Source organism: Pongo pygmaeus, chromosome 19 (genome assembly GCF_028885625.2).
Source record: "Pongo pygmaeus isolate AG05252 chromosome 19, NHGRI_mPonPyg2-v2.0_pri, whole genome shotgun sequence".
Taxonomy (NCBI): Eukaryota; Metazoa; Chordata; class Mammalia; order Primates; family Hominidae; genus Pongo; species Pongo pygmaeus.
Genome location: NC_072392.2, coordinates 80,731,654 through 80,750,045, shown reverse-complemented (window position 1 = coordinate 80,750,045; position 18,392 = coordinate 80,731,654). Strand labels below are relative to the sequence as shown.

At 40.8% G+C, this 18,392-nt stretch overlaps 1 protein-coding gene across 6 annotated transcripts in view; it reads right to left on the bottom strand.

The window, feature by feature from the left end:
* TLK2 (tousled like kinase 2) overlaps window positions 1–18,392 on the bottom strand; it is a 135,731-nt gene that overhangs the window by 99,583 nt on the left and 17,756 nt on the right. Inside the window, exon 2 of one of the 6 annotated variants that reach the window (XM_063657087.1) lies at window positions 4,846–4,991. The exons of the other annotated variants lie outside the window; for them this stretch is intronic. The gene's annotated coding sequence lies outside the window, so the exon portion shown is untranslated. The remainder of the gene's footprint in view (window positions 1–4,845; window positions 4,992–18,392) is intronic. 6 annotated transcript variants of the gene reach the window in all.

The following is an 18,392-nucleotide window of genomic DNA, read 5'->3' as shown; positions in this document are numbered from 1 at the left end:
GTGAATTATGATCACACCACTGCACTCCAGCCTGGGCAACAGAGTAAAACCCTGTCTCTTTTTTTAAAAAAAAAAAAAAAAAAAAAAAAGGCAATTTAATAAATTACATAAACTGAAAAAAGAGACTTTTACATAAATGCTACTGGAACAACTAGATGCATAGGCAAAACAAACAAACAAAACAAAAAAAACACCTTGCTTACACCTTATAAAACATTAACTCGGCCGGGTGCGGTGGCTCACGCCTGTAATCCCAGCACTTTGGGAGGCCGACGCAGGTGGATCACTTGAGGTCTGGTGTTCAAGACCAGCCTAGCCAACATTGTGAAACCCCGTCTCTACTAAAAATACAAAAAGTTAGCTGGGCATGGTAGCAGGTGCCTGTAATCCCAGCTACTTGGGAGGCTGAGGCAGGAGAATTGCTTGAACCTGGGAGGCAGAGGTTGCAGTGAGCTGAGATCGCACCATTGCACTCCAGCCCAGGCAACAAGAGCGAAACTTCGTCTCAAATAATAATAATAATAATAATAATAAATAAATAAATTTTTAAAAAAGAAAAAATAGATCAAGAACTTAAATGTAAAACATGAAACTGTTAGGAAAAAAGGGGAGAAAAATCTCTACAACTTAGAACTAAGCCAACAGTTCCTAGATTTGACACCAAAAGCTCTAATCTACAAAAGGAAACATTGATAAATGGAAACTCATCAAAAGTACAGAGTAAGACCCTATAAACAGGATGAGGAAACAAATTACTGACTGGAAGAAAATATTTTCAAGTCACACATCTACCAAAGAACTTGAGATTAGACTATCTAAAGAATTCCAATTAGAAAATTGGCAAAAAAATATGAACAGACATTTTACTAAAGAGGATGTAGGCCGGGGGCGGTGGCTCACCAGCACTTTGGGAGGCTGAGGCGGGCGGATTACCTGAGGTCGGGAGTTCGAGACCAACCTGACGGGACCCAACATGGAGAAACCCTGTCTGTACTGAAAAACACAAAATTAGCCGGGCGTGGTGGTGCATGCCTGTAATCCCAGCTACTCGGGAGGCTGAGGCAGGAGAATTGCTTGAACCCAGGAGGCAGAGGTTGCAGTAAGCCGAGACCATGCCACTTGTACTCCAGCCTGGGCAATAAGAGCGAAACTCCAACTCAAAAAAAAAAAAAAAAAAAAAGGAGGGGTGATGTAAAGATGGCTAATGAGCACAAGAAAAGATGTTCAACACATTAGCCTTTAGGGAAATAAAAGTTTAAACCACAATGAGATTTCATTACACACCTTTAAGAATGGTTAAAATAAAAAATAGCAACAACACTAAACGCTGTCAAGGATATAGAGAAACTGAATCACTTACATATATTGCTGGTGAGAATGTAAAAAGGTAAAGCCTTTTTTGACGGTTTCTTTTAAAACTAAAAATGCACTTAAAACTTATCATTTGACCTAGCAATTGTACTCTTGAACATTTATTCCAGAGAAAGAAAAACATGTTGGTGTAAAAACCTCTATAAGAATGTTCAGAGTAGCTTTGTTCATAATAGCCAAAAACTGGAAACAAACCAAATGTCCTCATGCAGGCAATGGTTAAGCAAAGTGTACTATATCCACACCATGGAACACTGCACAGCAATAAAAAGGAATGGCCTATTTATATATGCAAAATCTTGGAACTTCAAGGAAATTATGCCGAGTGAAAAAAAGCCAATCTCAAAAAGCTGTAGGCTGGGTGCGGTGGCTCACACCTGTAATCCTAGCACTTTGGGAGACCAAGGCAGGAAGATTGCTTGAACCCAGGAATTCAAGACCAGCCTGGCCAATATAGTGAGACCCTGTCTCTACAAAAAATTTAAAAATTAGCTAGCATGGTGGGGTGCACCTGTAGTCCCAGCTACTCTGGAGGCTGAGATGGGAGGATCACTTGAACCCAGGAGGCAGACGCTGCAGTGAGCTAAGATCGCACCACTGCATTCCAGCCTGAGTGACAGGGTGAGACTCTGTCTCAAAACAAAAGGTTGTGTACTTTGTGACTCCATTTATATATATTACATTCTTGAAATAATGAAATTATAGAGGAAAATAGATCTGTAGTTGTCAAGAATTAAGTTTTCAAGGGAGAGTGGGTGGGTGTGGCTACAAACGCGTAGCAGGAAAGAGCTTTGTGATGAAGCAGTTCTGCATCTTGACTGTAGTGGTTACAAGCTACACATGTGATAAAATTGCCTAGACATGTAATACACACACACAAATGATTCATGTATAACTTGAAATCTGAATTAGTCCTATGGATTGTACCAATGTCAATTTTTTGGTTTTAATAATGTACTAGAATTATACATGAGGAGAGATGCACGGTGCATGAACAGAACCTTCCCATACATTTTGTGCAACTTCCTGCCAATCTCTAATTACTCTGAAATAAAAAAGATTTTTCTAAAGTTTTTGGGGTTTTATGTATTACTTATTATTGTAAAGTAATAATAATGATAACCAACACTTAGGTAGCATTTGCTAGGGCCAGGTATATCAGGGCATTTAACCCTCATAACAACCTGTTATGAGCTGAACTGTGTCCTCCCAAAATTCCTATGTTGAAGCCCTAATCTCCAGTACTTTAGTGTATTTGGAGATAGAAGCGTAAATCCAATAAAACTGGTATTCTTATGAAAGGACATCAGGACAAAGAGTGAGAGAGAGCAAGTGAGCACGCACAGACATGTATGCACACAGAGGGACTACAATATGAGGCCACGGGAAGGAGGCAGACACCTGCAAGCCAAGGAGAAAGGCCTCAGAAGAAACCAAACCTGTTGACACCTTGCTATTGCACTTCTAGTCTTCAGAACTATAAGAAAATAAATTTCTGTTGTTTAAGCCACGCAGTCTGTGGTATCTGTCATGGTTGCCCTACCTTGCGAGGCAGCTGCTCTTATTACTCACTTATAGATGAGGAAAGCATAAGAGAAGATCAATAAACTCATTCAAGGTCACACAGTCATTAGGAAGCAAAGCCAAGATCTGAACCAAGGCTATCTGGTTCAAAAAAAAGTACTTCTCACCATTAAGCCATACGTAGTCTGTAGGTGCTGTTATGACAGAATGCCTGAGACTGGGTAATTTTTTTTTGAGACAGCGTCTCACTCTGTCACCCAGGCTGGAGTGCAGTGTTCCAATCCTGGCTCACTGCAGTCTTGACCTCTGTGCTCAAGCAATCCTCCTGCCTCAGCCTCCCAAGTAGCTGGGATTACAGGCACATGCCACCACGTCTGGCTAATTTTTGTGTTTTTGTAGAGACGGGGTTTCACCACTTTGCCCAGGCTGGTCTCAAACGGCTCAAGCAGTACACTCGCCTCCACCTCCCAAAGTGCTGGGATTACAGGCATGAGCCACTGCACCCAGCAGACTGAGTAATTTATGAAAAACAGAAATTTAATTTCTGACAGTTCTGGAGGCTGGGAAGTACAATACCAAGGCACCAGCAGGTTAGGTGTCTGGTGAGGGTCCAGGCTCTGCTTCCAAGATGGTGCCTTCAACACTGTGTCCTCCAGAGGGAAGGAATCCTACATCCTCACAAAGTAGAAGGCAGAAGGGCAAGAGGGGACGGACACTGTCCTCACATGGCAAGGTGTAAAAACAGACAAGGTTACGCCATCAAGCCTTTAAAAGGATACCTAGTCCCATTCATGAGAGGAGGAGCTCTCTTTACCTAATCACCTCTTAATACACTGGCGACACCTGAATTTTGGAAGGGACACATTCAAACCACAGCACTGACTCTAGATATATTACTGAGTTTTTAAACACTGAACTTGTTTGACATTCCTAGGATAAACTACTTGAAACAAAACAAAAGAATAATCTGCTGTGGCCATTTACTAGTATTTTTATTTTATTTTAAACATCTATACATTCACTTTTACTTTTTCACGTTTGTCATTTTGCTGTCAGAGTTGTTTACTTCTATCATATTATTCAACATGAGAAGTATCTGCTTCTTAAAAGGTTAGGAGAGACCAGGAGTGGTGGCTCACACCTATAATCTCAACAATTTGGGAGGCTGAGGAGGGAAGATTACTGGACCCCAAAGGTTCCAGACCAGCTTGGGCAGCATAGCAAGATCCCATCTCTACAAAAAATTTGAAAATTACCCGGGTGTGGTGGCCCATGCCTGTGATCCCAGCTACTTGGGAGGCTGAGGTAGGGGAACTGCCTGAGCCCAGGAGGTTGAGGCTGCAGTGAGCTATGTTTGTACCATTGCACTCTAGCCTGGGTGACAGAGCAAGACCCTGTCTCGAAAAATAAATAAATAAATAAAATAAAAGGTTAGGAGAAATCACCAACACCTAGAGAGGAGGAAGCAGTTTTATAATTGCCACAATTTTTTTCTTGGTTACAGGAGTCTATTCTGGTTTTGTTGTTGTTGTTGTTGAGATGGAGTTTCACTCTATTGCCCAGGCAGGAGTGCAGTGGTGCGATCTCGGCTCACTACAACCTCCACCTCCCGGGTTCAAGCGATTCTTGTGCCTCAGCCTCCCAAGTAGCTGGGATTACAAGCGCACACCACCACGACTGGCTAATTTTTTTATTTTCAGTAAAGACAAGGTTTTACCATGTTGCCCAGTCTGTTCTCAAACTCCTGACTTCAGGTGATCCGACTGCCCTTGGCCTCCCAAAGTGCTGTGATTACAGGCGTGAATCACCGCGCCCGGCCCCTATTCTGATTTTTATGTCTTATTTCGTCAGTATTAATTCCTAGTATCTTTGAAATTATTTATTCATTGAGACTTTCATATAACTAACAACATTCACTTCCAGTATTTTCTTTTTGTAAGTCCTCAGTACCTTTTGTTATATCCGATGTACTCTCCTTCATTTTGCCTTTTGTTTCCTAATTTTCCAACTCTTGATTATTTCCCATTCTTCTGTTTTGCAATGTATTTATTTCTTCTTGCATATTTATTGTTTTTTCCTCCTCTTTTCTAGTTTTCCTAAAACCATAAATTGAATGGTAAATTCATACTCTTGTACATTAAATGCTTCTTTGTCCACATTATTTAAGTTTAACTATGTGGCATTTTATCTTATTAGTAAAATAGTCGGTTACTCGTCATTTGCTATATAATAGCTATCTGGGAGAATGCTTACTAATATCCATATCACTTGGGAGGGAAAATTATCCTTTAAAAGAGCCACCCACAGACTCAAAAAAAAAAAAAAAAACGAGGAAATTTTTTTAATTTACTAGTTTAAATTTGTTAATTTCACAAATTTAAACAAATTTAACTAGTCTGATTTGTTAAATCAAAACTAATTTTGATGAGATCTCTCCATAAAAGCTCTATTGTCTATGACAACATTTAAACTACCTCCCCTGTCTCCTGCTGATAATAATTTTCTAAGTAAAAAAATCAAATGGACAGATTAGAAGATGAACAAGAGTCAAGTTTCTTGTTTTTAAAAGAGTACAGTTTGCAAAAATAAAACATGTTTCTAATATACTTAAAATGTACTTTTTTTCCTAGGGGGATCTTAAAAAATACTTTAGTTACAAGCCTAGAGAAAATTCTGTGGATAAATTATAAATCCATGAACACTGAGGTTAAGATGCAAATGTTGACTACCAGCCCTTTAGCACCACGAAGGAGGCTCATATAAACTAAGAAAAACTTGCAGAATAGAGGCCAAAGGTTAATCTTTCACTCCTGTAAAAGTTTAAATGTCAACATTTACTGAGTTTCTAAAGTTTTCATTTCCTCCTTAGACCAAATTGGCTGCTTAAAAGGGACTGAGAACAGAAGACAAAAGTTAAGCCTGCCTAGGTATAAAGAAGCATAGCTGCCAACAAAGTCAAACTACCCCATACTCCAGTAAAGAAGATAACACCATTTAAAAAAACTAAGGGTCTCTATGCTTTTTATTTTAGTCACTAGTAGTACTACCTTTTCACACCATACCAGAGTCAAAATAGCAATCAAAATAGTTTGACTCCCAGAGACCTTACAACATTCCTAGAAGTGAAACAGATGTGAAATCTGTTAAGTTCTTACTTGATGTGTATAAACAGAAGAGTTTCTAGGTCAAGTGAAAAAAAGTTTACCTTTTTTTTTTTTTGAGACAGAGTTTTGCTCTTTTGCCCAGGCTGGAGTACAATGGCACGATCTTGGCTCACTGCAACCTCCGCCTCCTGGGTTCAAGCGATTCTCCTGCCTCAGCCTCCCTAAGTGCTAGGATTACAGATGTGACTCACCGCGCCCCGCCCAAAAAAAACCCCACTTTCAATAAGTGACAAAACACTGTAAATAAATGTGTTTACAGAATGATTATTTAAAGAACAATGACCCAAACTAGGTCTGTATGTATCAACATCTACCTGGTAGATCTCCAAAATCATCTGCTGAGTGGAAAATGAGCTATTACAGTTCTCATTATTATAAAAGTATGCAAACATTCTTTATATAACTGAAAATTAATCATTAAAGAAAAAACAAATCCTAAGAGAAAACAGTACAATTCCAATACACATAGAAGCACTAGCCATATGCAACTACTATATATTTCATTATGGGGCCTATAATCTATGTTTTTAGCTTTTTCTTTATGCTAAACAGTTCTCTTTTATTGAGAACAAATTCAATATTTAAATTACAGACAGAAACTAGAAGCTCTGTACAAAATCCTGGAGCACATTCACAGTAAAGATAACAAAGAAATAGAAAAATGAGAACAAAAATATAACAATCAACATAATCTAGATTTAAAATACCCAAGAGGTATGTAACCTTGAAGAAAATTCAGTGACCAATAAGTTTAGTTTTGTGGCTGCTTCTGTTGTGAAGAGACTATTACTTCACATATGAGGAAAAAAAAGAAAAAAAATCCCACTGCCATCTCCAGTAGAAACTGTGTAACAAAACTCCTACTGGAACTGGCGTAAGATGATGCAGGAGTCAACATTCCAGTTCTAGTTCTTGACTGTGGCACAAGCGTTAACAAGTTTACTATAAAGAACTAAGTAGACGTCACTAATATGGCCTTCCTTCAAGGCCCAGAAGTTAAAATAGCAACTTTAAGTTCATATAACCAATGACTACCTCCTACATACACACACATCCTAGCACTGGTTCCAGGTTCTACCTATCTGTCTGGAGAAGACAGTTGGGAGAGCTTTCCATCAAGCCATGGCAATCTCATCTGTGACGTGCAAATTCCAAAAATTACACTACTAACCTATAATCACACGATGGCAGTACATTTGGTATAACCCACATATGACTCTCAGCTAGATAACTGTTACTTATGACTCTAAATTACATATTTCCAAGGTACAGGCTCATGGCTCAGAGTTAAACTAACTTACAATTTAAATAGACACTGACTTGGATTAAAGTGTATTGACTGGGTGCGGAGGCTTACACCTGTAATCCCAGCACTTCGGGAGGCTGAGGAAGGAGGATCACTTGAGCCCAGGAGTTTGAGACCAGCCTGAGCAGCATGGCAAAACTCCATCTCTACAAAAAAAATAATTAGCCAGGCATGATGGCATGCACCCGTAGTCCCGGCTACTAAGGAGGCTGAGGTAGGAAGATCAATTGAGCCCAAGAGATAGAGGTTGCGGTGAGCCTTGATCGCACCACTGCGCTCCAGCCTGGAATTGGTATAATAATAAGATGCAGGAGTCAACATTCCACCCAACATTCTGGGTGACATAGCAAGAATATGTCTCAAAAAAATTTGAAAACAAAGTGTATTAAAAGCATTTTTAAAATGGTGTCTCAAAAATAAAAACAAATAGAAAAAAAGAAGAAGAAAAAAACAACTGGTGTCTTGAGCTGCATGTGGCAGCTCATGCCTGTCTGTAATCCCAACACTTTGGGAGTCTAAGGTGGGAGGACCACTCAAGGCCAGGACTTCAAGACAGCTTGAGCAATGTGGTTAAGACCCGGTCTCTACTTAAAAAAAAAAAAAAAAAGCTGGGTATGGTAGTGCATGACTGTAGTCTTCACTTCTTGGAAGGCTGAGTTGTGAGGATCACTTAAGTCCAGGAGTTTGAGGCAGCAGTGAGCTATGACTGCACTACTGCACTTTAGTCTGGGCAAGAGAGCAAGATCCTGCCTCTAAAACAAAATTTTAAAATAAGAAATAAAACTGGCATTTTGACATATCAGCTGTGAGGTGCATCACAAGAAATCCTGACAGTGTTTTTTCTTGTGAGTGACGTACTTTTAAAATAAAATCACAGCCAGGCAGAGTGGCTCACACCTGTAATTCCAACACTCTGGGAGGCTGAGTCAAGTGGATCACTTGAGGTCAGGAGCTCGAGACCTGGGCAACACAGCAACACCCTGTCTCTACTAAGACTTCCAAAATTAGCCAGGCATGGTGGCGCACGCCTGTAGTCCCAGCTATTCAGGTGGCTAAGGAAGGAGAATCACTTGAACCTGCGAGGCGGAGGCTGCAGTAAGCCAAGATCACGCCACTATACTCCAGCCTGGGCGACAGAGTGAGACTCAGTCTCAAAATAATAAATAAATAAATAATAAAATAGACTCAAAATTAGCACTCTCTCTATATATATTTTTTTAAAGATAAGGTCTCACTCTGTTGCCCAGGCTCAGTGCAGTGGTGCCATCACAGCTCACTGGCAGCCTCAACCTCCCAGGCTCAAGCAATCCTCCCACCTCAGCCTCCCAAGTAGCTGAGACTACAAGTTCATGACGCCATGTCCGGCTTTTTTTAATTTAATTTTTTGGTAGAGGTGGGGTCCTACTATGTTGCCCTAGCTGGTCTCAAACTCCTGGGCTCTACAGATCCACCCACCTTGGCCTCCCAAAGTGCAGAGATTATAGGCATAAGCCACCATGCCCTGCCTAAAAAATTAATCTCATTTACTTGCATTTCCTCCTGACTAGGAACACATGGGATGGTCCAAGGGTATGATCAACAGAGAACAGCTGGTCCTGACAGTTTAAAGTCAAATGGGTGTGGGACTAAATCTCTGAACCACTGTATGAAACTGGGCAAATCACTGAAGTGCTATTAGCTCTTCTTGAAATCTGTGGATTTCAAGAGGAAAAACCACCTACCTTATGGATGTTTCAAGGATTAAATAAAACAGTACTATATGTTGGGGATGAGGGTAATACAGTGCCTGAAATATAGCTGGTGCTCAATGAAGATTATTAGTTACTTCTTTTCCCCTATATGGGAGTCCTGCATGGACCATCCTTAACATGAAATTTTAACCAACCAACCAGTTTCAACCACCCTATGAACTACCAAGCATGTATTACAACAAAATAACTTGCCACCCATAGGGGCCAAATTATTCAACAAGTCACAATATTTAAGATATAACTGGCCGAGCGTGGTGGCTCAAGCCTGTAATCCCAGCACTTTGGGAGGTCGAGGTGGGTGGATCACCTGAGGTCGGGAGTTCCAGACCAGCCTGACCAATATGGAGAAACCCCGTCTCTACTAAAAATACAAAAAAAAAATTAGCTGGGGTGGTGGCACATGCCTGTAATCCCAGCTACTCGGGAGGCTGAGGCAGGAGAATCGCTTGAACCTGGGAGGGCGAGGCTGCAGTGAGCTGAGATCACGCCATTACACTCCAGCCTGGGCAACAAGTGGGAAACTCTGTCTCAAAAAAAAAAAAAAAAAAAAGCTATAACTAGGCCAGGTGCTGTGGCTCATGCCTGTAATCCCAGCACTTTGGGAGACTGGAGTGGGAGATCACATGAGACCAGGAGTTTAAGAGCAGCCTGGCCAACATGGCAAAACCCCATCTCTCCTAATAACACAAAAATTAGCCAGGCATGGTGGCACACGTCCATAATCCCAGCAACTAGGGTGGCTGAGGCATGAGAATCACCTGAACCCAGGAGGCAGAGGTTGCAGTGGGCTGAGATCGTGCAACAGCACTCCAGCCTAAGTGACAGAGTGAGACCCTGTCTCAAAAAACAAAAACAAAAAAATTATAACTAAAAAGTAAAAGCTTTGAACCACTCATCTAAATAAAAAATGTTAAGCCAGGCCCGGTGTGGTGGCTCACACCTGTAATCCCAGCACTTTGGGAGGCCAAGGCGGACGGATCACAAAGTCAGGAGATCAAGACTAACATGGCTAACACAGTGAAACCCCGTCTCTACTAAAAATACAAAAATTAGCCAGGCGTGGCGGCGTGTGCCTGTAGTCCCAGCTGCTGGGGAGGCTGAGGCAGGAGAATGGCGTGAACCTGGGAGGCGGAGCTTGCCGTGAGCCAAGATTGCGCCACTACACTCCAGCCTGAGCGACAGAGCGAGACTCTGTCTCAAAAAAAAAAAAAAAAAAAAAAAAAAAAATTATGCCAAAGCCAGAAACTGAGGCCCTACATTTATTTCTCCCTTCAATTTCCATTAGATTATAAATTTTATGAGGGCACGGGTCAATGTTTTTATTCACTACTATATCCCTAGCACAGTATCTACTACATAGATGTTTATAAAGACATGCTTATGAACAAATTAGTGTTCTTTAATCCTTTGCACCTGAATGCCTTCATCCATGAAACAAGAATATAAAATAATTTCTTCTGTTCTTGGGGAATGTTTTAACATTGCACATTATTTGATGCTATTATAAATGATTTGCCTTTTTTTTTTTTTTGCTTTTACTTCAACTGCCAATTGTTCATTGCTAGTATAAGAAATACAACTAAATCTTGCAAATTGATTTATATTCTAGCTAAACTTCAATTCTAGTAGCTTTTTTATAGCTTACTTAGGGCTTTCTATGTGTACAATCATGACATCTAAAGAATAAATAGTTTTACTTTGTAATCTGTAAGATTATTCCTTTTACTTGCCTTATTTCATTGGCTAGGACCTTTGGAACATGTTTAATAGAGGTTGCGAAAACAATTATCATTGACTTGTTTGGAGTATTATATAGAAAGCATTCACTCTTTTACCATAAGTATGATGTTACTTATATATTTTTCATAAATGCCTTTTATCAGATTAAAGAAGTTCCCTTCTATTCCTAGTTAGCTGAGAGCTTTTATCACAAATAGTGTTAAAAGTTTGTCAAATGCTTATTAGGTAACTATTACAAAGCCACTTAGCTTTTCTCCTTTATTCTATTAATATGGTGAATTACAATGAATTCTAATGCTAAATCCACTTTGCAACTGGGATAATCCAATTAGTTATGTTTTTATTCACTGCTAGATTCGATTTTCTAATATTTTGTTAATTATTTCTGTATATATATTGAGGGATACTGAGCTACAGTTTTCTTTTTTCCTAATGTGGTCTGGTTTGGTATCAAGGTAATGCTGGTCTCATAAATGTCTTGTGAAATTTGTTTAAAAAAAAAAAATTGGTATTTTTTTCCTTAAATGTCTGATAGAATTTAACAACAAAGTCATGTAGGTCTGGATTCTTCTTTTGAGGAAGACTTTGTTTGATTATGACAGTGATTGTGCCACTGCATTCCAGCCTCAACCTCCTGGGTTCAGGCAATCCTCTCACCTCAGTCTCTCAAGTAGCTGGGACTACAGGCGTGCACCACCACACCTGGTTAATTTTTATTTATTTATATTTTTTGTAGAGATGAGTCTCGCTATATTGCCCAGGCTGGTCTCAAACTCCTGGGCTCAAGTGATCCTCCTGCCTTAGCCTCCCAAAGTGCTGGGACTAGAGCCATGAGTCACTGTGCCTGGCCTTGTGGGAAGATTTTTAATCCAATTTCTGTAATAAATATGGGGTTATTCAGATTCTCATTCTTTCTTTTTTTTTTATTATTTGTTTTTTCTTCCAGTATTTTTGTATTTTAGTATTTTTGTATTTTGCTATATTAACCAGGCTGGTCTCAAACTCCTAGACTCAAGCAATCCGCCCACCTTGGCCAACCAGAGTGCTGGGATTACAGGAGTGAGCCACCTCACCCGGCCTTGTTTTCCACCTCATTTACTTTAGCTCTTCATTATTTCTCTTCTATTTAGATTTCTCTTTCTATTAGGGCAGAATGTTAGGTCACTGATTTTAGACCTTTCTTTTAAAGCTGAAGTTTCCTTCTAAAGCACTGTATTAGCTGTATCCCACAAATTTTGATATACTGTGTTTTCATTTTCATTTAATTACAAATATTTTCTTTTTTTTCTTTTGAGACAGCGTCTTGCTCTGTCACCCAGGCTGGAGTGCAGTGGCACGATCTTGGCTCACTGCAAGCTCCGCCTCCCAGGTTCACACCATTCTCCTGCCTCAGCCTCCCAAGTAGCTGGGACTACAGGCACCCGCCACCACGCCTGGCTAATTTTTTGTATATTTAGTAGAGATGGGGTTTCACCGTGTTAGCCAGGATGGTCTCGATCTCCTGACCTCGTGATCCGCCCACCTCAGCCTCCCAAAGTGCTGGGATTACAGGCGTGAGCCACCGTGCCCGGCCCACAAATATTTTCTAGTATCTCACAAATTTTGATATATTGTGTTTTCATTTTCATTTAGTTATGAATATTTTCTAATTTCCTTTGTGAATTCTTTGACCCAAAGGTTATTTTGAAGTATGTTATTTCACTTTCAAATATTTGGAGATTTTCCAGATATCTTTTTCATTTCTAATTTAATTCCATTGTAGTCAGAGTAGACACTACATGTCAATCCTTTTAAATTTGTTGAAATGTGTTTTGTAGCCCAGCACATGGTCTCTTTTGGTAAATGTTCCATGTGCACTTGAAAAGAATGTGGGCAGAGTGTTCTATAAATGTCAATTAAGTATAGTCCATTGAGGGTATTGTCCAAATCTTCTATAACCTTACTGATTTTTTGCCTGCTTGTTCTATCAGTTATTGAGGAAGAATGTTGCAATTTCCAAATGTAATTGTGGATTTGTCTATTTCTCCTTTCAACTGTCAGTTTTTGCTTCCACTCTGTTACTGGATGCATATACATTTAGGACCGCTGTGTCTTCTCAAAAAATTGATCCTTCTTTCGTGATGAATCATGCTTCATTACTCCTAGCAATATTTTTCTTGTTCTGAGGTCTCCTTTGTCTAATAAAAATCACTCCAGCTTTTTTATACTTAGTGTTTATACTTAGCTTTTTTATACTTAGTGATACTGTTTATACAGTATCTTTTTCCATTCTTTTAAATATAAAGACACAATTAGCCAGGTGTGGTAGTACACACTTGTAGTCTTCCCTACTTGGCAGGCTGAGGCGGGAGGATCACTTGAGCCCAGGAGTTTAAGGCTGCAGTGAACTATGATCATACCACTGCACTCCAGCTTGGGCAACATAGGGAGACCCTCATCTCTTTAAAAAATAAAATAATAATAACAAAGACCCGATCTAGAAAATTCATTGTAATAAAAGGTTTGCTAGTAAAAGCAGGATCCCATTATAGCAAATGGCATTCTAAAAAGTTCTGTAAGAATGGCCCATAATAAGAATTTTGTTCTAATCTTTTATTTTAGAAATAAATAAAACTTTGGAGAACTTGTTAAAATAAGTTTTTCACAACAAATAATTCTTTTTTTCTTTTTTTTTTTTTAGACTGAGTCTCGCTCTGTCGCCCAGGCTAGAGTGCAGTTGCACACGATCTCGGCTCAATGCAACCTCTGCCTCCCAGGTTCAAGCAATTCTCGTGCCTCAGCCTCCCAAGTAGCTGGGATTACAGGCACACGCCACCATGCCCGGCTAATTTTTTGTATTTTTAGTAGAGACAGGGTTTTACCATGTTGCCCAGGCTGGTCTCAAACTCCTGAGCTCAGGCAATCCGCCCACCTCGGCCTCCCAAAGTGCTAGGATTACAGGTGTGAGCCACCTTGCCTGGCAAAAAAATAATACTATACAACAAATGGCTCCTTGAGTTCTGGTCCAGAGTATGTAACAATTTTCTTTGTTTTCCTTACTGAGCACTATTAGTAAGTAAAAAATAGGCTGGGCACGGTGCCTAACACCTGTAATCCCAACACTCTGGGAGGCTGAGGCAGGCAAATCACTTGAACCCAGGGGTTCGAGACCAGGCTGGGCAATGTGGCAAAACACTGTCCTTTTTTTTTTTTTTTTTTTTTTTTTGTGAGACGGAGTCTTACTTTGGTCGCCCAGGCTGGAATGTAGAAGCTCAATCTCAGTGCACCTCCTGGGTTCAGGCGATTCTCCTGTCTCAGCCTCCCGATTAGCTGGGACTACAAGCGCACACCAACAAGCCCGGCTAATTTTTATGTTTTTAGTAGAGACAGGGTTTTGCCGTGGTCGCCAGGCTGGTCTCGAACTCCTGACCTCAGGTGATCCACCCGCCTCAGCCTCCCAAAGTGCTGGGATTACAGGCATGAGTCACCGCGCCTGGCCAACCTCGTCTTTACAAAAAATACAAAAATTAGCTGGGGACAGTGGCGCATGCCTGCGGTCCCAGCTACTCAGGGAGGCTGAGTTGGGAGGGTCTTGTTAGCCCTGGAGGTTGAGGCTGCAGAGAGCCATGACTGCGCCACTGCACTCCAGCCTGGGTGACAGAGAGAGACTGTGTCTCAAACAAACAAATAAACCAAAGAAATAGCTGAGCAAGAGCTGAGACCTTTTAACTTTTGCTCCAGTATCAAGCAAGACATACAGGTCTAACTCACTTTTCCCCACATAAAATATTCTAATCATCTCTAGAAAAATCCTCTTTCAAAATGAGCTACCAAATAATAATACAGTAAAAAAAGACAGGGCCTGGCTAGGCCTGGTGGCTCATGCCTGTAATCCCAGCACTTTGGGAGGCCAAGGCGGGTGGATAACCTGAGGTCAGGAGTTCGAGACCAGCCTGGCCAAAATGGTGAAACCCCACCTCTACTAAAAATACAAAAAATTAGCTGGGTGTGGTGGCGCACACCTGTAATCCCAGCTACTTGGGAGGCTGAGAAAGGAGAATCGCTTGAGCCCAGGAGGCAGAGGTTGCAGTGACCCGAGATTGTGCCACTGCGCTCCAGCCTGGGCGACAGAGCAAGACTTTGTCTCAAAAAAAAAAAAAAAAAAAAAAAGACAGGGCTTTATACGACACTATCAACTATGTTTAAGTTAACTAAATCTTTTAACTTTCTTATTCATTACATGGTGCTACTGTTTTCTCTCCAAGACCTAAAAACTAGGAATTGTAACTATTGATAATATGTATATTACAAATTAATTCCAATATCCCCAAACCTGAAAGCCCTAAGGAATCTGTCATGGTGAATGAAATTTTCCTTGCAATAGTACTTGCAGAATTTAATGTAAGCCCTCATTTAAACCTATTTTACACACACAGAATTCAAAAGAAATATGGACATTATCAGGTATAAAGGTTTGTTCTTCATATCTTCAGTAAGTCCAAGAGGTAATAATGAGGATCTCTGAATTATTTTTCACCGACACAGTCTAGTTAAAATGTCAAATTGGGCTGGGCACGGTGGCTCACACCTGTAATCCCAGCATTTTGGGAGGCCAAGGTGGGTGGATCACCTGAGGTCAGGAGTTCGAGACCAGCCTGGCCAACATGGTAAAACCCCGTATCTACTAAAAATACAAAATATTAGCTGGGCATGGTGGCACGGGACTGTAACCCCAGCTACTTAGGAGGCTGAGGTAGGAGAATCACTTGATCCTGGGAGGTGAAGGTTGCAGTAAGCCTAGATCGTGCCACTGCACTCCAGCCTGGGCAACAAGGGCAAAACTCTGTCTCAGAAGAATATGATACAATACAAATGTCAGATTGGCTTGACTTTAGCTCAACTTTTATCAACTCCTAATAGATGAAAGGATTTCAACTCCCTGTAGTAAAACTTACCACAAACTATCTAAAGCTCTCATTAATAAAATTGGAGAAATAAAGTACTGCTTAATAAATTCAGTCTAATAATGGGGGAAAAAGCCTTTTAAAACATGGTCTCAAGAGTGGGAGGAATAACAGTAAAAGGTTGGGAATTAGATTTAGTCCAGTCTCTTCCACAATGACTCTCCACACAACATCTCTAATAATTATGTACATAGCTTCTGCTCAAATACTTTCTGTAAGAGAAAAATACTGTGTAGAGAAAAACAAAGCAGTGTGCTTAATTCAGGTCAACTAACTACAAGTCAGTGGTTTCTTTAACCTATTTTGAGTCACAGAATTTTTTTTTTTTTTTTTTCTGAGACAGGGTCTCACTCTGTCACCCAGGCTGAAGTGTAGAAGTGCAAATACAACTCACTCTAGCCTTGACCTCGACCTCCAAGGCTCAGGTGATCCTCCCACTTCAGCCTCCCGGACAGATGCAGATGGGACTATAGGCACATGCCACCATGCCCGGCTAATTGTTTGTATTTTTTATAGAGATGGGGTTTCACCACTTTGCCCAGGCTGGTCTCAAACTCCTAGGCTCAATGGTCCTCTTGCCTCGGCCACCCAAAGTGCTGGGCCTCGCCACTGTGCCTGGCCAAAGAACTTTTTTTTTTTTTTTTTTTGAGATGGAGTCTCGCTCTGTTGCCCAGGCTGGAGTGCAGTGGCGCGATCTTGGCTTACTGCAAGTTCTGCCTCCCGGGTTCACACCATTCTCCTGCCTCAGCCTCCCGAGCAGCTGGGACTCCAGGCGCCTGCCACCATGCCCAGCTAATTTTTTTTGTACTTTTAGTAGAGACGGGGTTTCACCATGTTAGCCAGGATGGTCTCAATCTCCTGACCTCGTGATCCACCTGCCTCGGCCTCCCAAAGTGCTGGGATTACAGGTATGAGCCACTGTGCCCAGCCCCAAAGAACTTTTTAAGAATGTAATAAAACCATGGACTCTTTCTAAAGAAAAATATACATCCATGTATATATACACACACACAAATATTTACCTATCATTTCACAGAGTTCAAGGACCCTGATGCCTGTCCACCCCTTGCCATACTTGACTATGGGAGACAAATTCCTCCTCTCCATGGAGAAGAATGTGGCCATATCTACTAAAATCACAAATGCATATATCCTTGAAAAAAGCAATTCCACTTCTAGGGATTTATCCTGTGAACGTATCTGAATGTGTGTTAAATGACATTATGTACAAGATTATTCACTATAGCACTATTTATATCAACAAAACACTGCTGTCCATCTAAGTGTCCATCAACAGGAAACGGTTCAGCCATACAATGAAATACAAAGCAGCCTTGAAAAAAAGAACAAAGAAGCTCTATATGTATGAATGTAAAACAATTCCTGAAATATCTTAAGCACAAGAAGCAAAATGCACAATAGTTTATATAATATAGTTGCATTTTTTTTAAATGGAAGGGTTGAATATACATAAGTATTTGCAGATATGTCTCTCAAATATAAGAAACTTTGTAACAGTTGTCTCTAGGAAGGAAACCAGGTGGATAAGGGAGAAATGTAGAAGAGATGTTTCACTGTGTATCTGTGAAAGATTCTGAATTGTGTACTATATATTAACTAGTAAAAAATTTTAATTTTGGGGCCAGGCATGGTGGCTCACGCCTGTAATCATAGCACTTTTGAGAGGCAGAGGTGGGTGGATTGCCTGACCTCAGGAGTTCGAGACCAAAGCCTAGACAACACGGTGAAACCCCGTCTCTACTAAAAAACAAAAAAAAAATTAGCTGGGCATGGCGGCATGCGCCCATAATCCCAGCTACTCGGGAGGCTGAGACAGCAGACTCGCTTGAACCTGGGAGGCGGAGGTTGCAGTGAGCCGAGATCATGACATTGCACTCCAGCCTGGGTGACAGAGTAAGACTCCGTCTCCAAAAAATATATATATATATATATAATTTTTAAAATTTTTTACCACATACCTAGACTTAAAGGAAACTAATCAAGATTAATTATTTAAAAACACGCCTCGGCCAGGCGTGGTGGCTCACGCATGTAATCCCATCATTTTGGGAAGCTGAGGCGGGAGGATCACTTGAGCCTGGGAGGCGGAGGTTGCAGTGAACCAAGACTGCGCCACTGCACTCCAGCCTGGGTGACATAGTGAGACCCTATCTAAAAATAAAAATAAAAAATAAAAAATAAAAAAGGCCTCTGCCCTGGACTCTAAGCTCTTTTGCTAAGCTTCAAAACCAAGCTATCCTGTACTAATCATTCTTTAATTTATTCCTAATAATATTGTATCAAAATTGTTCTGAGTTTTTTGTTTTTTGTTTTTTGAGATGGAGTTTCCCTCCTGTTGCCCGGGCTAGACTGCAATGGTGTGATCGTGGCTCACCACCACCTCATGCCCGGCCATGAGGTTGTTTATCTACAGTAATTGTTTCCTTTTTTTTTTGGAGATAGGGTCTCGCTCTGTCACCCAGGCTGGAGCGCAGTGGTGCAATCTTGGCTCACAGCAACCTCCGCCTCCCAGGTTCAAGTGATCCTCCTGCCTCAGCCTCCCAAGTAGTTGAGGTTACAAGTGCCCACCACC